Raw genomic sequence first — 21,503 nt, forward strand, 5'->3', positions numbered from 1 at the left:
TTGAAATAGGTGTTAGGTATCTTCGGCTTAAAATTGCTTATTCCATTTTTATTACTAAACGTATTTTATAAAAAACGCGCTAACTCACATTAGATAAATTTCAAGAAAAGTTGACTCAAAAAATTCAGCACGGTGCATAGGTAAATGAATATTTTTTCATAGTGTGGTATATTTTTTTACATTATTTTTAAAATAACTGGAGTTGAGTGTGCTAGATATTAATTTAAGTCGATATGTTCATATGTTAAAAATTTTACCTTGAATTTAAAGTGTGTACACATATTTTTGTTGAAAGATAAATAGTATGGCTAACATTAATACATTATTATAAACATTATTATGGACGCTAAACCAAGAGATGTTACAAAGACTTGAAGCTTTCGAGATGTGGCTATATAGATGCATCCTCAAAATTTCTTGAACTGACAGGGTGACAAATGTTGAAATTCTCAATCGAATGAGAAAGGACCAAGAAGTTCTACGTAGTATTAAAACCAGGAAACTACAGTACCTCGGCTACATTATGAGAGGACAAAAGTACAGTATTCCCCAACTTATCATTCAAGGAAAGATCAATGGTAAGCGTAGCAGAGGACGGCGTCGCATTTCGTGGCTTAAAAACCTCCGTGATTAGTACGAGTGCAGCTCCACTGAACTATTCCAGGTAGCAGACGACAAAGCTAATATTGCCTTGATGGTGTCCGACCTCCGCTAGGGGATGGCACAATAAGAAGAAGAAGATAAATATTTATTTCTGAAGAAAATCTCACAAATGGAAAATTCACTGTTGGAATATGAATACGTATAATATAACAAAAACAGTAAAACAAAATAGTAATAAGTAGCAGTGTAAACTTAATAATTATATATCCTCTTTGACAACAAACTGTCACCTGACCAAGGCTACTAAAAACCATCCACATATTATATATATGGTGGATACAGAATGGTGACATGACTTGGGAAGATAATAAGAAAATAAATAATCTAGGAAAAAAAATTATATTGACTGGTGAAACATTTCACCAAGCATGGATTTATATTTTATGAGTTGTATTGTTTTGTGTAACTACGTCGAAATATATAATACCTATTATATTAATCATTAGGAAGCCGATGTTTGTAATAGGGAATTATTTTTAATTTATCTGTGGAAATACCTGGGTACGTGGGAAAGCCCCAGATATTTAAAAATAATCTGATCTAACTACCTCATTAGCTCGATCAGGGGTTAAAAAATGATTGGCTTTTGTCATGAGAATTATACAAAATTTTATAATAGCTTTAAAAATATTTTTAATAGGACAAAAATTTCGAAAAATGTCTAACTCATCGGTTAACAGTCTAAGAGCCGGCTGTCCAGTGAATTCGTCCAAAAATATCAGCAAAATATAATATAAAACATTGGAGTGATCCTGAAATCGATAATTCAATACCTACTTTGATTTAAAATACAAAAGCCGATTGCCAATAAGTAACGCAATTTAGAAAGTGCTTCAGAGAGAATTATAAAAGCATTAGCTCACTTCGATACAAGTAGATAGGACTCGTATAGCTTAGTGGCCAGAGCACGCATCTGGACGCGAATCCTGTTGGATGTCGTATTTTTTTAGTAAGGTTAAATAATACTGGGTAATTATTGAGTTTGCAAGAAAATAAATCATTAAATCGACATTGACTGATTATATAGCAGCACGTATTTATAAATTAAATAATTAGTATAACACAAATTATGACTTAATAAGTAGAATTGAACAGTAAACATATTATTAAATATATCGATGACCCAATCACATGAACCTTTTTTAACTGCAACCGGTTTCGTCCACCCAGAGGCTAGTCTAGTCAGTACGATAAAAATTGCGTTTTATTAAATTAAATCAATAATAGAATTCATTTCCACCATGAATTTACAGTTAACATAATTAATAAAAGAAATATTATATTAAACAGAATTATACGAGTGAACACAGTTTGAAAACCCCTTTTTTTGAGAAAAAATAGGTTTAATAGTATTATTTCGATCAGGGTTGGCGAACCTTTTTACGTACGTGGGCCAAAATTTCCCTATTATTGTTCGACTGTCTGACATACCGAGATTCATGAGAAAAAAATGAAAAATAGTTTTTAAGAATGCTTTTGAAAAAGTTTAAAGATTATAATTGAGTTCTTGAGATTCTATTTTCACTGTGTTTCTAGCCGAAGGCTAATCTTTTATTCGTTCAATATTTTTTTCCTTGTTTTCAAAATTTCAAGGAGATCGTGGAAGAATTTTAGCAACGCTTCTTTCATATTATTATATTCCCTATCACTAATTAAGCGGTTTTCCGTTTTTAGCGATTATATTTGAGGTATAATAATAAGCAGCTGTTTATATTTGAATGACTGCCGATAAATTTCACCAAGTTGTCATCATTGTTGGATGAATATTTTTATTTTTAATCTGTCATTTTCCTGACTTTCGTTGATTGGTAAAAATAATATTAAAAACCGAAAAAAACATTGCTCTGTCGTCATCATTTTTTAATATTATATACTTACTTATAAGAACATTAATTTATTTGCAAAACTTTCTTGTATATTATTAAATTATTGTAGGTTTTTTCTCTTTTCATAATAAAACATTCGCGTGCCATGAAAAATCATCTCGCGTGACACTAGTGTCACAGGTTCGCCATCACTGATCTAGATTCATTCAGCTGTAGGGTTAATGCTTTTAACTTTTGCATTATCTACTTAGTATTAGTATTTTGAGATGTTTAAAAAATACCTAATGATTATTTACCTTTGTATACATAGACCATAATTTCGGAGTATATTTTCGGGGCAAATTTTCATAACAGCTAAATATGGTAGAATAAAAAAATGTATAATCCTCGTCATAGACATTTTCTTTGATCATTGTAAGTGGCAATATGATGCAAATCCTTACTGCTTATTTTAATAATAATTTAGTTTATATTCTAAATTTAATTAAACGTTTAATTTTTTTTCTAACAGTGCTTTAATGAATTAAATTTACAGAAAAGTTGATCGCCTTTTGTTTATGTTTTAGTTCTTATTAGTTATAGACATTCATCAAAAATATAAATTGTTTTTTTGCTCTTTGACAAAAATTGAGAATATGGCAGTTGCGCCCATCTGCTTCTAAGGTATAGATATTATTTATTTAGTAGATTCTAATGTAATGAACAAAGAAAGGCCTCAGAAATACAATCATTTAAAGGTGCTGATAACCGAATTAAAAACCGAAGAACCGAAGTAAAAAAATGTATAAGACAACTTCCATCATTCACTATGTGCAGGCATATTATATCTCAACTTGTATTATGTACCTATTTTTCTATTATTAAAATTATTTTGTGTCATACGCTTTTTCCTATAGTATGGTTCTGTTATTAGTAATATTACATAGGACAGATAATATTATTTCTTTGATTCTGCAATAAACTTAAGTCGATAATTCTGAGATTTGAACTTAAGTTTTGTTTGATAATCATTTGTTATTCAAGATTAATCTTTGTACTTTATCTCTTTATAATATTATTACTATCGATCGAGGGTACGTATCAAGGGAGTCGTTTTTGCGACCCTAGTTTCGCCTTTCGGCATCTTCAAGCACTATGCGCACTCACCAATGGTAAACACACACTGACAACAAATGCAGTCAATTTTAACTTATATAACAAATTCATACAATAAAGTAGGTAAAAACTTTATCACCTACCTATTTGGTCAATGATCACAATAAAAAATATAACAATAAATAATAATAAAAAATTAACAAATAAATTATGATTAGTTGAAGTATTGTGAAGTGTTGAAGTGAAGTGGAAAAAAGTAGCATGTAAGAATAATATCGAATATTTGTTTCACAAGATTGATATCATTGATATAGCTATCTCATTAGTAACCTCCATTAAATTCCCAATACGTTGCTATGTTCCCAGAATTGACAATTTTACACCTCTTGAGTGTAGTAAGTATTTTTATTGATTACATTTACTAATGATTTATTATTATGTTTTGACGATTAATACTCATATCAAATGTATTATTAGTGAGAAGGTAGGGTTTTTTTACAAATACTTCAACTATTCATAATTTGTTTGTTATATTTTTATTGTGAATTTAATGGTAGGTGATAAAGTTTAACCTAATTTATTGTATTACTTTATTATATAAGTTAGAATTATTAACTGTATTCATCGACAGTGTGTATTTACCTTTTGGTAAATGCACATAGTGCCCGAAGGTGCCGAAAGGCGAAACTCGGGTCGCAAAAAACGACTCAAATGGAAAAGTACAAAACTTCAATCCATTAAAATTTATTCGTTTAGTTTACTTACATTCAAATATATAGGTATGTTGAATTTTTGAGAGGTTATTAAGAAAAGTAGCGAAATATTCGGTTAGGTAGAATATATTATTAAAAGTGTATTTACATTACAAGTTTTAGGTAGATAGGTAGGAAGGTACCTAATATTGTATTATTAGGTTCCTCCATTTATTCCTTTATTTTTATGGAAAGTAATAAATATTTTGTGTAGTTTTCTTATGTTATTTTGTTATGAGGTTTTTTGAGATGAATATGTACGTATATTATGTTATTTAAATATCATAAGTATCATCATTATAATATCATATACCTATTGAAATATTTACAGCAGATTATTTTCCTAAATATTTAAAGATATTTTTATTTTCCCTAAAACACACTTTTAAATGTATTGTTTTAATTTAAGAAAAGTCTGAAAGAATATTATTTTCATTCAAACTGGCTCAATTTAACTAATAAACTAGAAACAGGCAAAAAAAAATAAAAAACACACGACGAAATAAATAACAATAGCTTTAGTGTTTAATGGTTGTATTTTAAATCATATACATTTAATAAACTTAAAAAAAATACCATATACGAATACATATATTTTGGTTACTTACTGTTTTTATTTGGTGTTTTTCCTCGCTTTCTGTAAAGTTGAGTTTCGCATAACATATACTTAATTATCCTCTTTATAGGGACACCTACAGATTCGTAAATATAAATAAAAATATGTAGATTTAATTGTGCACATCTTTAAAAGACGAGGAAAGAATTCCATTATTTTTATAAACATCATATATATACTATACTTAAATAAAAATGACTATAACTTCCAATAAAGTTACAAATTCGCTTTGTCAACATAATATCTAATGTAATATGTATATACCTTTCAAGTATTTTACCTACTTATATTGTTTGTAATTTCATAATCTTCAAAATACTTATTTACGGGTGATATACCCATATAAAGTTCAATTATAATGAAATGAAATCGAGAAAACGCCGAAAGACAATATTTTAACTAACCAATTCATTATTAATGTTTGTTGTTTTTAATATGAATAGGTAGGTATACACAAAAATTACTTAATTATGCACATCTTCAAGTTCTGGCGAGAAAAGAATTCTTTTCTTTTATAAACAGCATAAAGCATGAATAATAATTATTATCTATCATAATAAAAATATATTAAGCGCAAAATGTATTAGGTACAACCACTAAGTAGATAGAAGCATTTATTAAAGTGTCGTGTCTACTTTCTCTACGAAGTCGTTACGTAGGTCTTTTCCTTTGCGCATTTTATTCATCGGTGCGGCGTCCAATCTCCCGGCGGCCAGTTGGGCCGGTGTCAAATTGGGCCGGCGCCCGATTGTACCGGCGTCCGATCGTCCCGGAGGCCAACTGGGTCGGTGTCCGATTGTACCGGCGGCCAATAACCGGAGGCCAATCGGCGGAGGCCAGTTCGCGGTGCCAGATCGTCCTAGACCCTTAATGCCCAGGTGTCCGAGACGTAGGTGAGCACGGGCTTTACGATTTTTTTGTAAATCATACTTTTCTTAATCGACCGAAGTAACACTTTGTTCTTAATGCCTGAATTCCAAGGCTTCGAACCGGAACTGAACCGAAAACCGGAACCAAACCGAAAAAATGTCGGCTTTTGTCAGTTCGGCACATGTTCAAATTTTTGCGTTGACGTGATCTTACCCCCCACTTCAATTGTTGTAATACAAATAAAAACATTTAAAAATTAAGTACTCGAAGCTAACCGAAAACCGGAAAAATCGTTTTTTTCGAAACAAAACCGAGACCGAACCGATATACTTATATTTTTATACTTGAACTGAAACAAAAACCGTAACAAAAAAATAACGGTTCGAAGCTCTGCTGAATTCTGACGGTGCCACTTGACACATTACAAAACTTCAAGAAATATAACAAATACAGTATGACGCAGAAATTATGAGATTAAAGAGCAGACCAAGTAGCCATCTGAGATAAGATGAAAATGCGATGTTAGACCTGGATCGAACATCTACTGCGGTTATCTCAAAAGACTATCAACCTGGCCTGCCCTTTTTATGCCACACGGATTCCTTCATCATGTGAAGCCGTTAAATTGTATTCCCACATGTGTTTATGGTGGAGTCGCAGAATGCTGTTACGACCTATAAAGACGCAAGAAGACTAATACTTGAAGAGGATACTCGTAGGTACTACGTGTTGTCCATATGATCCATCTAAAGAGCGGACTCGAATATATATGATTTATTGAACATACACAATTTTGAAAAACACTTTCTGAGAAAATATATTATAACCAATAGAAAAAATCCTCAAAAAGTGTTTTTCAAAATTATGTATGTTCAATAACCAAAATGGTACATTCTTACATCTTGAGAATTATTCGTTGAATAAAAGAAATAGTTTATTATATATGATTTAATTTTAAGCTTATTTATCAGTTTTTATTTTAGAATTATTATTTGTATTCAGCTTTATACAGTCTTATATAATCCTTATTTTCACTTTGTATCGTCAATAAAACATTAATATGTTATCTAATAAAATATACAATTTGTTTTTAAGTCCAATTTTCCTATTACAGTTTCACCGTAAAAGAAGCTCAGCGAAAGTTTCCAGAATATTTAGAATTTGGGATCGCCACATCGGCATATCAAACTGAAGGTGCTTGGAACATAGATGGTAAGAATGTTAAACAAATTATTATGACTATATTATAGTTGAAGTACCAAGTTATGGAGGTGCGGAGTGGGAGGCACGATCACTTGGCATCTTGAATTTTCGTGTATACTATCGTCTCAGGTACACGAATCAGAAGAGTAACTGCGTCCCTCATATTATGTATCCTCATACCCACTGTCCACCGGTCTAAGTATAAGAGTCCCTTATAGATGACAGATTTTGTGAAGTGAATGAGTGCTCTTGGATAGAGCATATTCTGTTATATAGTCCGAACGATGACTGGAACCAAAAATTCTAAGTCGAGAAGACTGCTTGTACACAACTCATGAAAACACTATGTAGCCACGACCTAAACCAGCTAATATTCAGAATAAGAATATGTTTTTTCGGTCCTGTTATAATGTGGAATGGAGGCGTTGACACTCAAAGACACAGCGTTCAGAAAACATAAAGGTTTTAACATTATGGGTGTACAGACGCATGCTCTGTATCAGCTAGAATATAAAGTTGCGAATGTCGCCGTTGACGTCTTGGATGAAAAAGATCAAAGAAATAATCAGAAAAGTAAAAACTAGAGCATACTGACTAGGTATTATGTTTTAAAAGTAAAAAAGTTATGTTTTAGTTATATTTCATGCATTTATTTTTATTCAAATTAATGCCTCGTAAGTAACCCGTAATCTTTCTAAAGCTGGTATGGATAGCACTAGTTTCCAGTAAATGATAGGTACTGCCGCTATCTTGGAATACAGCGGCCAATTTTAAATGTTCAGTCATGTTTTTAAATACCTAGCTTAAAGCTCGAAAAAAATACAGATATTATTATAAAAAATAATAGTTTTAGTGTTTTTTTTTTAATTTTCTTTGACTTGTATTGAAAATATTTTTCTGTATTTTCAGCCGTAAATGAGATATTATAACCATAGCCTTAACAAAAACGAAACATAAGTATGAGTGAGAAAGCATTCGTCACGCTTATATCTCCGTAAGATAGAATTTATACGACTGAATTAAATATTTTTTGTACACGTCGCCAGTATATATTGATTTGGATGACTACAGTCATTTAAATTTATTGTTTTTGTGTTAAATATAAAGTTAGTGGTAATTATTTTAAGTTAATTTAGTAGTCAAATATGGTTTGTTGTATTTAAATTGGACATAGTTATGCCGAAAGTAGCCAGTCCACAAAAAATAAAAAAATTGAGATAATATGATATAAATCAGATGCGAGAAGGTTTTCTCTACGTTCTGCTGAAAATAGCCAAGCCGCAAACAAATTATTCTTGAAATAAAATACTATTTACAATTTTACATACATTTTCAATACCATGTTTTTGCTAATATGCCATTATCTCAGCTCGACATTATTGTAGACTGGCTACATTCTGCATAACTACGTTCAATTTTGTAGCCGTACTAAGAAGCAACATGATGGTAGAACGTTGAAGTTCTACTGTGCGTTATACGCAAGAAACACGACTTCGCATAGCTACAAAACAGACTCTATAGTCTATATTATCACTCTAATATGACTAATGATTGTTGATGTTTAGTATATTATTACTAGGCACTAGTGCTATAACACGTCTCCTCTTTAGGGAAATTATTTACAGAAAAAGTACTTATATTATACATAAACAAACTAATAAGAGGGTAATAGTGATTTATTGATGTTATAAATTCAGTGTTATTTAATCTTAAAGGAACGTTTGAAAGTTCCCTTGTATCTTAAAATTTTTGACTCACGTAGTTATATCCGAACACAACATAAATACCATTTGAGATTTCCCCACATTCTGTTTATGATATCTTTCTTTTATGTAAGGAAAAGGTGAGAATATCTGGGACCGCTTCACCCATACCCAGTCTAATGAAATAACGGATCGCAGTACTGGAGACGTATCCTGCGACTCCTACCACAACTATAAAAGAGACATTCAGATGGTTAAGGAACTGAAAGTTCAATACTATCGCTTCTCCATATCCTGGACGAGGATCCTTCCAACAGGAGTGATCAACAACATAAATCAGAAAGGAATCGAACACTACAGCAATGTGATCGACGAAGTTATCGGGAATGGTATCACTCCAGTATTAACAATGAATCACTGGGATATACCGCAGTATTTGCAAGAATTTGGAGGATTCGCTAATCCGAAATTCGTCAACTACTTCGCGGATTATGCCAGGGTTCTTTTTAAGCATTATGGAGACAGGGTCAAATATTGGATTACTTTCAATCAACCACGTGAAATTTGCGTAGATGGTTATGGAGGTGCAGTTCATGCCCCGGCCGTCAACTTTTCTGGAATTGCTGATTACCTCTGTGGTCACAATGTAATTCTAGCTCACGCCAAAGTCTATCATATGTATGCGGATGAGTTTAGAAATGAACAGAAAGGTAAGATAATCATTTTGAATAGACCTATAAGATAATCTCCACTGAAACCATTGATATACTACTGGATGAATCATATGCTTCTTAAAATGACGCCCGATTTTCAGCGACTTGGCCTTTGTTAAAACTTACTGAGTAAGCCCGATCTAGCTTGCATCTTACTCTAACTAATAGTCAGCGCATGACGACTTGCTCTGTCTGTTTTGCGTTGCAGCCACCCTTAGGTTCACTATTCCAAGAACGCAAATTTAGTTTTACAGCCAGGGCAATACGGGTGAAATTCGGGAATCCATGTTAACGATCTTAACGCATTATACCTACAAGGAAATATTATAAGACGATATTCGTAATATCTTTTGTGGTACATTTTTAAAATGACACTTGTATGGGAACTGCTCATCTAGTAGTATATCAATGACTGAAACACAAATACATCGCAAAGCTTTGAGACCTATAGGTACTATTTTACAAAATACGTCTTTGAATAAAACAAAATAATATGATTATATCAGAAGATATAATTCTGCGTATCTATTCTATACACAAGGCTGCTATCGGTGGCTATCGGTAACTACCGAGGGTAGTTTATCATATTTATGTATTGACGCGGTTAATTGTTACAATAAGTGAACCGTCTGAACTGTCTAAAAGTGTTATGTTTTAACATCACCTCTCTTGACTGTGATAACTTTTAGAACGAGATAAACAGTTTCAGCAGTTTAGACGGCTAACCTATTGTAAGAATTAAATTGCGTCCCCGTCAATGCATAAATATGATAAATTACCCTCGATAGCCGCCGATAAGCAACCTCATGCATATAATATATGCATAGGCGCATACATGACGACGAAAAAAATACGAAATACGTGAATGGTATGTATACTATTTCTTCTCGTCAGGACATCATGATAGGATTATGACCCGTATAATTTGGCTGTCGATCAGCATTATCTACGGGTTGACCCTACTTATATCGGCGTTCTACGACATGCAAGACCAGTATCAGTGGAAAACACGTGGCCTCACGATTTTTTTCAACCATTTGGGACATCCAATGTTTGACACAACGATCCTAACCAATTTTACCGTTCGTTAGACCACGCGCATTAGATAACCATTTGTCAAATCGACAGGTTTCGATAACTTGTATTTGAGCACCCGTAGTTTTATCGTTAGACTGAAAGTGCGGAGTGTCTGAGTATGGGGTATGTACCTGGAAAAGTGAGGGGTTTGCGTGTTAAATGAGGAAGACAGTGGCACTTGCTAGATTTTGAGAAACTGGCCCCCTCAGTAATAAACAATTATGGATAATTTTTAGAAATTGGTGCCCTCATACCATGTTCCTATATGCGCGTATAATTATTATGATATGTTTTAGTGACATTCAATTTATTATTGCAAAATGTACCTGCATCATGCATTAACGAAGTTGCAACAAAAGAACTTTAAACTAAACCATAATATTGTATAAATTTATACAAACTATAATACATAATATATAATATAATATTGAACCTCGAATTCTATGTCATATTGAATGCAGTCTTTATAATCCCATAATATTACTTTATGTAAATATGTTTTAAAAAAATCATAGGAGTGATAACTCTCTCTCTGAAGGCCCGGTGGCATGAACCTGCTGAAGAAACAGAAGAGCACAAAATATTGGCTGAGAAAGCAATGCAATTTGAGGTTAGTATGTTTTTATAATATATATTATATATATATATATATTTAATACATCATTACAATATATGAACTCTACGAGATAACGTAGGTAGAGGCATAATTATTAACGAGATGTTGATAATTTAATGAATAGGTACTATTGACGAAGTTGAGTAAATCAACTTAAGGCCGTGCATTAGTTGAGGCACGGTCTAAAAAGATCGTTGCTAGGCGATGCGCGGATTGCGGGTCGCGGGTGCAAATGACGCCTGTCAAACGAAAAATATTATTTGTCATATAAATCCAACATACGACCATTTTATGTTCTGTTTATTGTTCTATTAGTAACAATAATAATATATTCATTGACATGTTTTCTTTTTAAAGTAAATGGGTAACGTTTTTAGTCATCTTTACACGATTTTAGAATTAATTGGCCCGTCGCCATCACGCAGCAAAGTGACGTGTATCTGGCTCTACATTCTCTCACTGAATGCGAGCGAGTCCAAAATTTCGTCGCGCCTACAGTTAAAAATTATTTGGCATTTCACTGATGCGTCACCTTAATTATAAATTGGAAAAAAGGTCTTGTGAAAACGTTATTGTCTTATTATCCTGTAATATTCCTTCATGTTTATAAATATCTTTAGTGCGTGTAAAACAAGTCAAAATAAAACAGTACCTATAATTTTATACATAATATAGTTCCCGTAGATTAACCACATGGGAATAAAATTATAGCTTACCTACCAATTGATACAAATTAACTTTATAAATGCCTAAATCCCCCATCAGACATCCTATAATCGACAGAGTTAGAAAAATAAACAATTAACTAACAACATAATTTAAAACAAAATAAAGATGTACGTATAGGAATTTTAACATAACGGAGTAATTGCAGTTACTTCAACTCTTGCATCGGTTTGAGGACAAAGTTAACAACTAGTAGTGGATTAGTCCCCAATACTGCTGCAGAGGCGCGACTCCAACCCAGAATAAGCCTCCTTTCGTGCGAAAGTTCGCGTATCTTTTAGCGTAGTTTTCAGTGGCGGCTCTAGGTGATGAGGTTTAGTCTTTAATTAATATACACACCTACCTACTTTCTCATATTATACATTATGTTTCAATGTACTTATAATAATATGATTTTATTAATGGTAAATGAGTCAATTTTCAGAATAAATAATATCGTTATCTGAGTTGTTTCTTAATTAATCTAAGTGTTAAAAATTAACTTAAGTAATAATAATTATTAGTATAGACTTATCATAATCAGTTTTGAAGAACGACATACAGTGAACTTTTTACTCGCCTATGGGTTATTTGAATCGGTCCCCAGTGTGCGTATACTAACGCTAAAACGTTCGCATCATTTATGGAACGAGATTTGTATGACGGCGACTGGATGGGACCGAGTCATCCCGGTCAGCGAAAAATAGATGCGTGGGGATGATCCCTCCGAACCATTAAGATAGAGCCACCCCTGCTAGTTTGAATGATAATATTTAATACAAACGTAAAGCCTTTACTGAAAATCAACCAGTGAATATACAAATAAAACAGAGTTTCATATTTTTTAATAGTGACAAAGAACCCGTGACATATTGACAATTATTATTAGGTAGGTGAATATACTTTCACCTAGGTTTCTGTTACTAATGATTAATAAATAATATTCATTAATATTATGTAACTAATGTATATACCTACCAGACGTGGACAAATGCGGCTCTACGTTGGATTAAGTACGGCCCCCATAAACATATAGGTATTTTATTTCCCATTACACTTGTATTTTTGCTTTTGAGTTTTCTTTTCTAAATGTTGGAAGTGACAAGATGCGCGTCTTAAATTTGAATTTGTGTATTAATACTACGTGAGCACGTGACTATGGCGTGGCTCTTTATATATATATATATATTATGAAAATCCAGAATGTGGCTCTCGTTGACCTCATGTATACCCATTCCAGGACTATATACTAATGCTTTTTCCGGTCCTTGCATCGGTCCTCGGTTTTCCATTTCAGATATTTGAAAAATGAATTATTTGGCGATTTGCAAAAACCTTGTCAATAACTTTTCTGCGAAAAGCGCTAGCCTGTATGTGAATAATCCATTATTAAAGCTCTTTTTTCCCTGCTCTCACGTGGTATAGTTTTCAATCCCGATATTCTAGAAATTTTGAATTGTTACGCACCCGTCAATTACATGCGTGGTTGTAGCCATGACCTATTTTCGGTGAAAGCTGTTTCCTCGTGTCAGGCTCACCAGGCACCAATAGCGAGGGCTGTGCGGCTGGTCAATGCACTCCCTAGAGTTGTAGATATTTTTGGCGATCCATTTTATATTCTGTTTTTTTAATTCTATTTTATTGTTAAATTTGTATTTTTTTTTAATTACTGCTGTTTTTTTAATTTATTTCTTTTGTATAAAACTATTTTTGCTTTGTTTTTTTTCTCTACCTTGTTTTTTCTTTTTTCGTTTCGTTTTTTCTTGATTACTTGTAATTTTTATTCTAAATGTCATGTTTTGAACGTCCTGAATTAATAATTTGTTATGCAGGTACTCAACGTATCTTTTTAAAATACATAAATTAATTATTAATGTTTTAGGTGGGGTGGTTTGCTCACCCAATATTCAGTGAAAAGGGTGGTTATCCTGACGAGTTAAAAAAAGCTATCGACGAGAATAGCAAAGCGCAAGGATTCAACACTTCTCGTTTGCCAGTGTTCACCCCAGAAGAAGTGGATTATATTAAAGGAACCGCTGACTATTTCGGCATAAACCATTACACGACAGACTTGGTGAGGCCAATGTCTGCTGAAGACAACTTCGCGGCGCCTTCTTACGATGATGACAACGGTGCTCATATGTATTTTGGTGACTCCTGGAAAACAGAAAACAGTACTCGGTTAATGGTAAATTCGGTTACATGTAAATTGTACGTAAAACATTTCACCGTAGCACAATTCGCCGCGAGCTTTCTTATCGGAAAGAGATGACCGCTTACTATACTGTATCCAATTTTATTAGATTCAATATGAACATTAATTCAATTTAGTGAACATAATAAAAACAAACTATTTAGGGGACTACACGAAAATCCCTTAATTTGACCTCAAAGACCCCTGGGGTTCCGCGAAACATCATTTGGGTGACTAATGTAAAAAATCACACAGCCCTTCACATTAACGATAGGTAGGGGGACTCGCTGTGGGAGCCATGGGACTATCTATCACGTCACCCAAGACACTAACGAATTCAAGCTAATCATTACTTTGAAACTGGTCCTCAGCTGCCACCCCGCTTACTTAGGCATACAGAAGAGAGATCTAGAGAACTTTCTGGATTCACTTAGAAATAAGCACCACCCAGAGCTGCTAATATAACTCGAATTAGTTAGGTGTGTCTTAACCGTATTTTAAATGGTTTCGTTCTGTGCCACTGCCTTTTTCCATAGAATTACTACATGCTATATGACGTATTATTATGTATGGATACTGTAGGCGACGCAATCTAGGTTGCCGATATTGGCCTCTTAGTTTTTGTTGTAGTTGGTCTCTGAAATGAGGATTTTACCACATGTAGCGCTTTTATATTAAAAATCAGAATTGTCACAAAGATTTATTTATTTTATTATTGACAAACATTATTATGCAACTAAATATAAATATCATGCATGGAATTCCTACATGCACTAAGCTAATAATATGAATTTTGAAATTTGAGATATTTTGATAATTAACATTTTTGTTTAAATTGTGTAATAAATACATATTATAGAAACATTAAAAAGAAAAGTATGTCTTATTTAAATTAAAAGATAAACTTACAATTAAAAAAACGTTATAAAATGTTAACTCAGCCATTGTTTTCTAATATAAATAAAACTTAATTTGCTTTCTGTTTCAACTATTTATTAAAATTTATTCATATACCTACTATCAAAATACGTATCATGAAACTTCGATCGATTTTACAAAATGGTTTTAACTTTAGGTCTTAATCTATGTTGATGGACTTGTTGATCAATAATATTATTCCGACCCACTCATATAATATAATATCATGTAGTGTATTATATTATCAAAACGATCGATAACTTGTATTTTACACCGCAAGATATCAGTATAATGCTTTAATCTCCACAAGTCACAATGAGCAGAGTTTATTTTCTTATATTTCTATAAAAGTTTATATCTTCAATTTTTTGTCTTTAATAGAATGTGCCATGGGGCATGACAAAGCTTTTGAAATGGATTACAAAGTCATATGGCAACCCTAAGATAGCAATTTTGGAAAATGGCTATTCCGGATATAGATTGGAGAACGACACCGACCGCATTGACTTTTACCGCGGATATTTGAATGCGGTCCTCGACGCCATCGAAGACGGCTGCAATGTCATCAAATACACGGCGTGAAGTCTCATGGACAATTACGAATGGAGACTCGGATATACGTAAGCCTTGACTGTTTATAAATAGTAGGCCACTTTTCCCGGTCACAAAAATCTAAAACGTCATTTACCTACTCTAGATAACAATCTAAATTATATGACCGACTATGAAGCATTTGCAATACAATACAAATAGTCCTCATAAATACCTATAAATAATTCATTTATTTTTTTTATTTATTATATAGGGGCAACAATATTCTAAGAAATCAGGGCCCCTGAGGGTATTATTCCGGCTCTGGGTCTTCGAACTTCATACACACATTGAAAAAATACTACTTACTACTTCACCCTGTCACGCCCAATTGTTGGAGCATAGGGCAAGCACAAGGCACTCTAAAGCCACGTCTCACGCGCCCCTCCGTGTCATACCTGCAATGCGTAGATCGCTTTTGTAGCACCGCTACATGGTGAGGGAGGGTCGCCCACGGCAACGAAACCCTTGAGGTTATGCAACAAACTTGAAAAATAATATAATAATATATCCAGTCGAGGGGTCAAACTCACGACCCACGACTTCGTATACGGTCGCATTACCAACTCGGCTACCGTATACTTCTGGCGGGTCTTAGAAAAGACTTGCGACCGTCTAGTACTCTTGTGTGAGTATAGCTGGATGACTAAAGCGGTTATCGGCTCATGTAACGACCTGTCAACCCTACTGTCACTTCATTAATTTGACGACATCTACCACATCGAGTACTCATCTCTGTCTAATTATCCACCCATGTATACTGTGGTTAACCAGCGTTATGCCTAACATGCATATGACACATTACGCTACTATCTCTCATATTACATTAATGGTTGACATTGCACGTGCATGCGTTAGCATTGATAGCACATATGGGTTGAACACGCTTTTAAAGATTGTTTATATGGGCGTAGTACTAATCATTAATACTTCCTACTCGCACTAAAACTGACACGTGTAAACAGGCCGAATACTAATAAGTATGGCCCGGATTTGTATGCAACAAAAAACATGGTTATATGCATGCACGTATGCACTTAAAATCAATAAAATATGCACTAAAACCGAAGAAATATGCAGTCAAAAATTAAGTTTTTTTGTGGGAAAAAATTGTAAATACCCACTTTACCCAATATTACTGACAAAAAATCGAATAACTAGTTTATAATTTTCCAACATAATACGATATCAGGACAAAAAACACAATCAAAAAATATAAAGTTAATCAATTACAATTTTCAAAATAGTTTTTTCACAAGTACCTACAAATAATTGAATAATAAATGCAATGTAAACCAAACAAAACTTAAAAAACAAAAACGACACACTTAACTATTCCTAAATACTATTTTCTGTGTTTTTCCCGAAAATAATTACATTATTTTTTTTTCAATATTATGCTCTGGCATTAAATTTTTCCTTCGCTGTCAGTATTTTGTTTATATGCGGAAAACTACTTCTCAACGTCCACTTGGGCAAACTTTAAATAATAGTGCTCGAGTTGACTTCACTTTTTCCACTGATAAATCCACAGCTCGGAGATGGCATTAAAATGCAAGTGCATCTAAACTATCTTCCTTCCTAACTTAGTTACATTTCGATAAAATAATTAAAAAAAAACTAAAATTAAACATTCAAAAGCTCTAAAATATGCATTTATTTATGAAATATGCACTAATATCTCAAATATGCTCTAACGTCTCAAATATGCATTTATATACACAATAAAATTTTATTTTTGGATTCTATGTCTTTCAAAACAGATTTCTGTGCAACTCTCATAGCTGTGCATACACCCTAACAAAACATGCACTAGCATATAAATCCGGGCCCTACTAATAAGCATTTGTAAAAATGCAAGTACGGCATTATGACTCAAATTGAAGTGCGAGAGGTTTATGACGTGATTGTCATGCACAGAACATTGTCTACAATTAGTGGCAACATTAAGATTTTAATATGTTTAACATTTTCACATTTGACCGGATATTTGGTCAGTTATATCAAAAGTCCGTTATATCGATGTTATACTGTATTTCAAAAAAATATTTTATTTACAATTGTCATTCTTTTAGTACCTACCTACCTAACTTTTAAACATTGTGTATGAATTAAAAATTAATTAAAATGTTTCAGGGCGCATTTTGGACTTTTCTTGGTTGATTTTAGTTCTCCAAACAAAACCAGGACTCCAAAAGCTTCTGCTTATTTTTTCAAGAAGCTTATCGAAACCAGATCTATCCCTGAAGATTATTAAACATTTATTGTACTTACTAATGATTAAGAAAAATTTGAAGATTCATGAAACAAATTAAATAATTATGTTTACCTACAAATTGTTTAATATATTTTACTTTAATTGTGTTGAGGGAAGTAAGTGCTACTAGAGACATCTAGTGGCGGAAGTACGAAACGTGCGATTTAATCCCATATGAAAATACATAATTTTGAAAAACCTGAGAAACATTGGTAGGTATATAATATTATTAGGAAAATTTTGGTCCAAGCGAAATTCAAGCACACATCTTTCACTTACCGTGTAAATACTCTTTACCAATTAAGCTACCGATCAAGGTAAAATTTTTGCATAAATAATTGCTTTACGATGGCCACAGTGCTGAATCTCGATTTGGTATGAAGTACTTAAGTAAAAACGGTTTAATTTTAAACTAGGTAGGCATCTTAAATTAAATGATAATCACAAAATCACGTGGAAAGTTGCTGGAAAAGGCTAAGAACCATCCCGAAATGATGGTGGTAACAGGCATTGGTAAAAATCAGCTGACAATGTTTTCATAAATGCTATATTTTTTAGACCTGAATACTATAATCAGCACAGACAAAGATGGCAACATTGATTAGTCTATAATTGCTGATTTTCCGATGTCCGAATTAATGTAATCTGACAGCGCTCGAAATGGAAAAGTTTACGAACCGGAGCGCTCGACAATTTTCTGAAGATATTTACATAGTTATCAAATTTTATGTATATTTTATAAAAATAAGTGTGTTACATATTCTATATTATGACCTATCTTGCTCAGACCGTTAAAATATTTTTTCCACGAGACGGGGCGATAATTTTACAGACTACACGAACCGGAACGGCGCTCCGGTGCGCTGTGGTCCATTTCGAGCCCTGAATCTGAATAAAAAATATCCGCCATCCGAACTTCGAATCGGACCATGGAAGAACATCATAAATTTGAATCGTCATAAAAATTTGATAATGAAAATAATGTTCCGTTATAGTCTGTGCTAATCAATCGTATATCCAATAATCATGGGTACTTCTACGTATAAAATGGTTATATCTAAAGAGCTTCATTTTTATTCTATCATAATTTACATAATATGTATCCATAAGACATAAATACAATCACCTTTTAATATCTTGGTTGGTTAACCTTATATGAAATTTTCACGTCTGAATAATCAATCACCTGATAAAACTACGTCGCAATCAATCTTACGTTATGCTTATATTGAATAGTTATACGAACTAGAGATGTCGAAAAAGTATTGATTCGTATTTCAAGTTTTTATATTTTTTAGTTGATACTTTGGTAGTTAGGTATCGATAATTTTCTTTCGATAGGGTTATCGAAAAAGTTATCACAAGTAAAATTATTCAATACCTATCGATACTTCTAATTATTTTGACACTTTTCTTCCAATACCGATACCATATACGTTATAATAATTTTCTTTCGATACGACATCACTAATTATTTATACTTAATAGAACTATATCACCATTTTTCCTATCAGTTTACTATAGCACGACTTCTATACAGTGGCCGACACGTTAATAATAATTATGAATCAGAGCGTTGGAGCGGAGCTTGGAGCAGGATCACGGAGTAGTGGAGCAATGAGGCTTATCCCGGAGCAGGAGCGGAGCCGGATCACCTAAAATTTGAAGGGCTCCACTGCTCCGGATGTTTTTTTATTAATAAATTGTTGTCCTAAAAATGTGTAATGACATCAGTAGCATCCACATATGCCAATACTTAGATTGACTTATGGAATATTATGCCATTGGCTTCTAATTTTGCTTCACGGATAATCTTTTCAAGTCACATTAAATAGAAGGCAGGCAAGTACGTCTCCCTGTCTAAAGCCGTTCGTTGTAATGAAGTACTGTACTTATATACATGCGATTTATATAGGTACGTTTATTTCTGCTTATATAATGGCTGTTATTACAGTAATGCATTATTAAAAAAATATTTATTATCAAGAATCGACTTATATGCTAGGGAGTCCTTCATATCGATTTCGAGTTTAGAGAGGCTTTGCAGATACTTAAATCATTCCCATGGTTATGACTTATGACCACGATGCCCGCGCGGCTTAAGCGTTGGCCTATAGCGTCGTCGGTCCCAGGTTCGAATCCTGGGCCTGTCAAGTATTGTTTTTCAATTTGTGTATGAGTCAGAGTATGGACCTAACAGGTTGAGCAAGTGGCTGACATCCATTTCTCGTAAAAACAAAATCTGTTAATACAAAACCTCTACTCTGTGGAGGCCCATTTATGACCTTATTAGGATCGGAGATGATCGAAAAAAAAATTTTTGATTTGTCCACCATATAGAAGTCGTACTGTATCCAGTACTTATTTGATTGTACGACGGTATAGTCGTTTTATTTGGCTCCTCGTGTGTGGTAAAATAAATTATTATTGAATAAATAATATATTATGGTATTACTATGATATGAAACTGTTATAATTAATTCTCCATTTATAATGATTTTATCGATACGTGTCGTTCTTCTGTGTACCTGTCTCATATCAAGGTATAAATGTATTTTTTATTATATTTTGAATTTCGTGCAGTTTATGGTCAAGTACGATTCAAAAGAAAACGAACAGAGTGACGAGTCGCCCGAATACCTGCCTGAACATATGTTATAGTGGAACTTAATTTTGAAATTGCGCAGATTGCGATTTCTTCTACTGCGCACGAATTACATAGGGTAGACGTAGAGTATACGTTTTATAACTTTGCACTTTTTTGCACCTTTTACTACACTGATACGCATCTGTCCCTGATTACCTCGCATAAAATTAGATCAAATAATATTCATTTGTATTAATATAATATGTAGTAATAAGAAAATAAATAGATACTGAAAGTAAATAGGTACAAGAATTATGAAAATTATAAAAATTATAAAACATGGAACCACACCGAATGAGCTAAGTGTACCCTATTTTAAGAATTTATAAACAACGCCTACCTTATAAGTACTCATCTTCACGCAGGTTGAATTTTATTAGTATTATCAACATCCAAAGCGTTATTGCAGAGTTCATATAATTTATCTAAATATTTAAATAAAATAAAATTTAATTTTATATTTCATAATTTCGGGAATACTTATTGTATATTCAGCGAGGGATACGCAATAGATTAACTGGAAACAAAATTATTGTGAAACAATTAAATGTTTACTTAGCCATAAGGCTTTTTTACTCTGATTTAGTGGTAATCATTAGTACTCAATATTCGCACTAATACCGCCACGTGTAAACAATCCGAATGAGTATTATAATAAGCATAACTATTCGATATGTCCGGCGGCTCTCGTGGTGCAGTGCGTAAGGCGCTTGCCTTTCACCCGAGAGTTCTGGGTTCGATTCCCGGTAAGGACACAATATTGATGTGTTTTTCTCAAAGCCTGCGTGTTTGTGATTGTTGAAAATTACTAACAACCACCTTGTACGAAAAAGCAAGGACATAGTACTAAGCCCGTGTAAAACAAGCCCATATTCTGTAGTGATTACACTAAGCTAATGCAATGCTCAACGAACTGCGCATCGCTTGTAATATGTGACTATTTCGTTGGTCCCTATTAAAAAAGTCGGATCTGAAATTTTGTCATTTTCGGATTATTACGTAAAAGTTATTTAAACACTTTAAACATTTATACCACAATCACAGTTTTTTTTGTTTG

At 33.0% G+C, this 21,503-nt stretch overlaps 1 pseudogene; it reads left to right on the top strand.

The window, feature by feature from the left end:
* Positions 1-5,822: 5,822 nt before the first annotated feature.
* LOC147072577 (myrosinase 1-like) lies at positions 5,823-15,575 on the top strand (annotated as a pseudogene).
* Positions 15,576-21,503: the final 5,928 nt, after the last annotated feature.

The sequence above is a fragment of the Rhyacophila brunnea genome, unplaced genomic scaffold (assembly GCF_057557595.1).
Source record: "Rhyacophila brunnea isolate RB1 unplaced genomic scaffold, BYU_Rbru_1.0 scaffold_2, whole genome shotgun sequence".
Taxonomy (NCBI): Eukaryota; Metazoa; Arthropoda; class Insecta; order Trichoptera; family Rhyacophilidae; genus Rhyacophila; species Rhyacophila brunnea.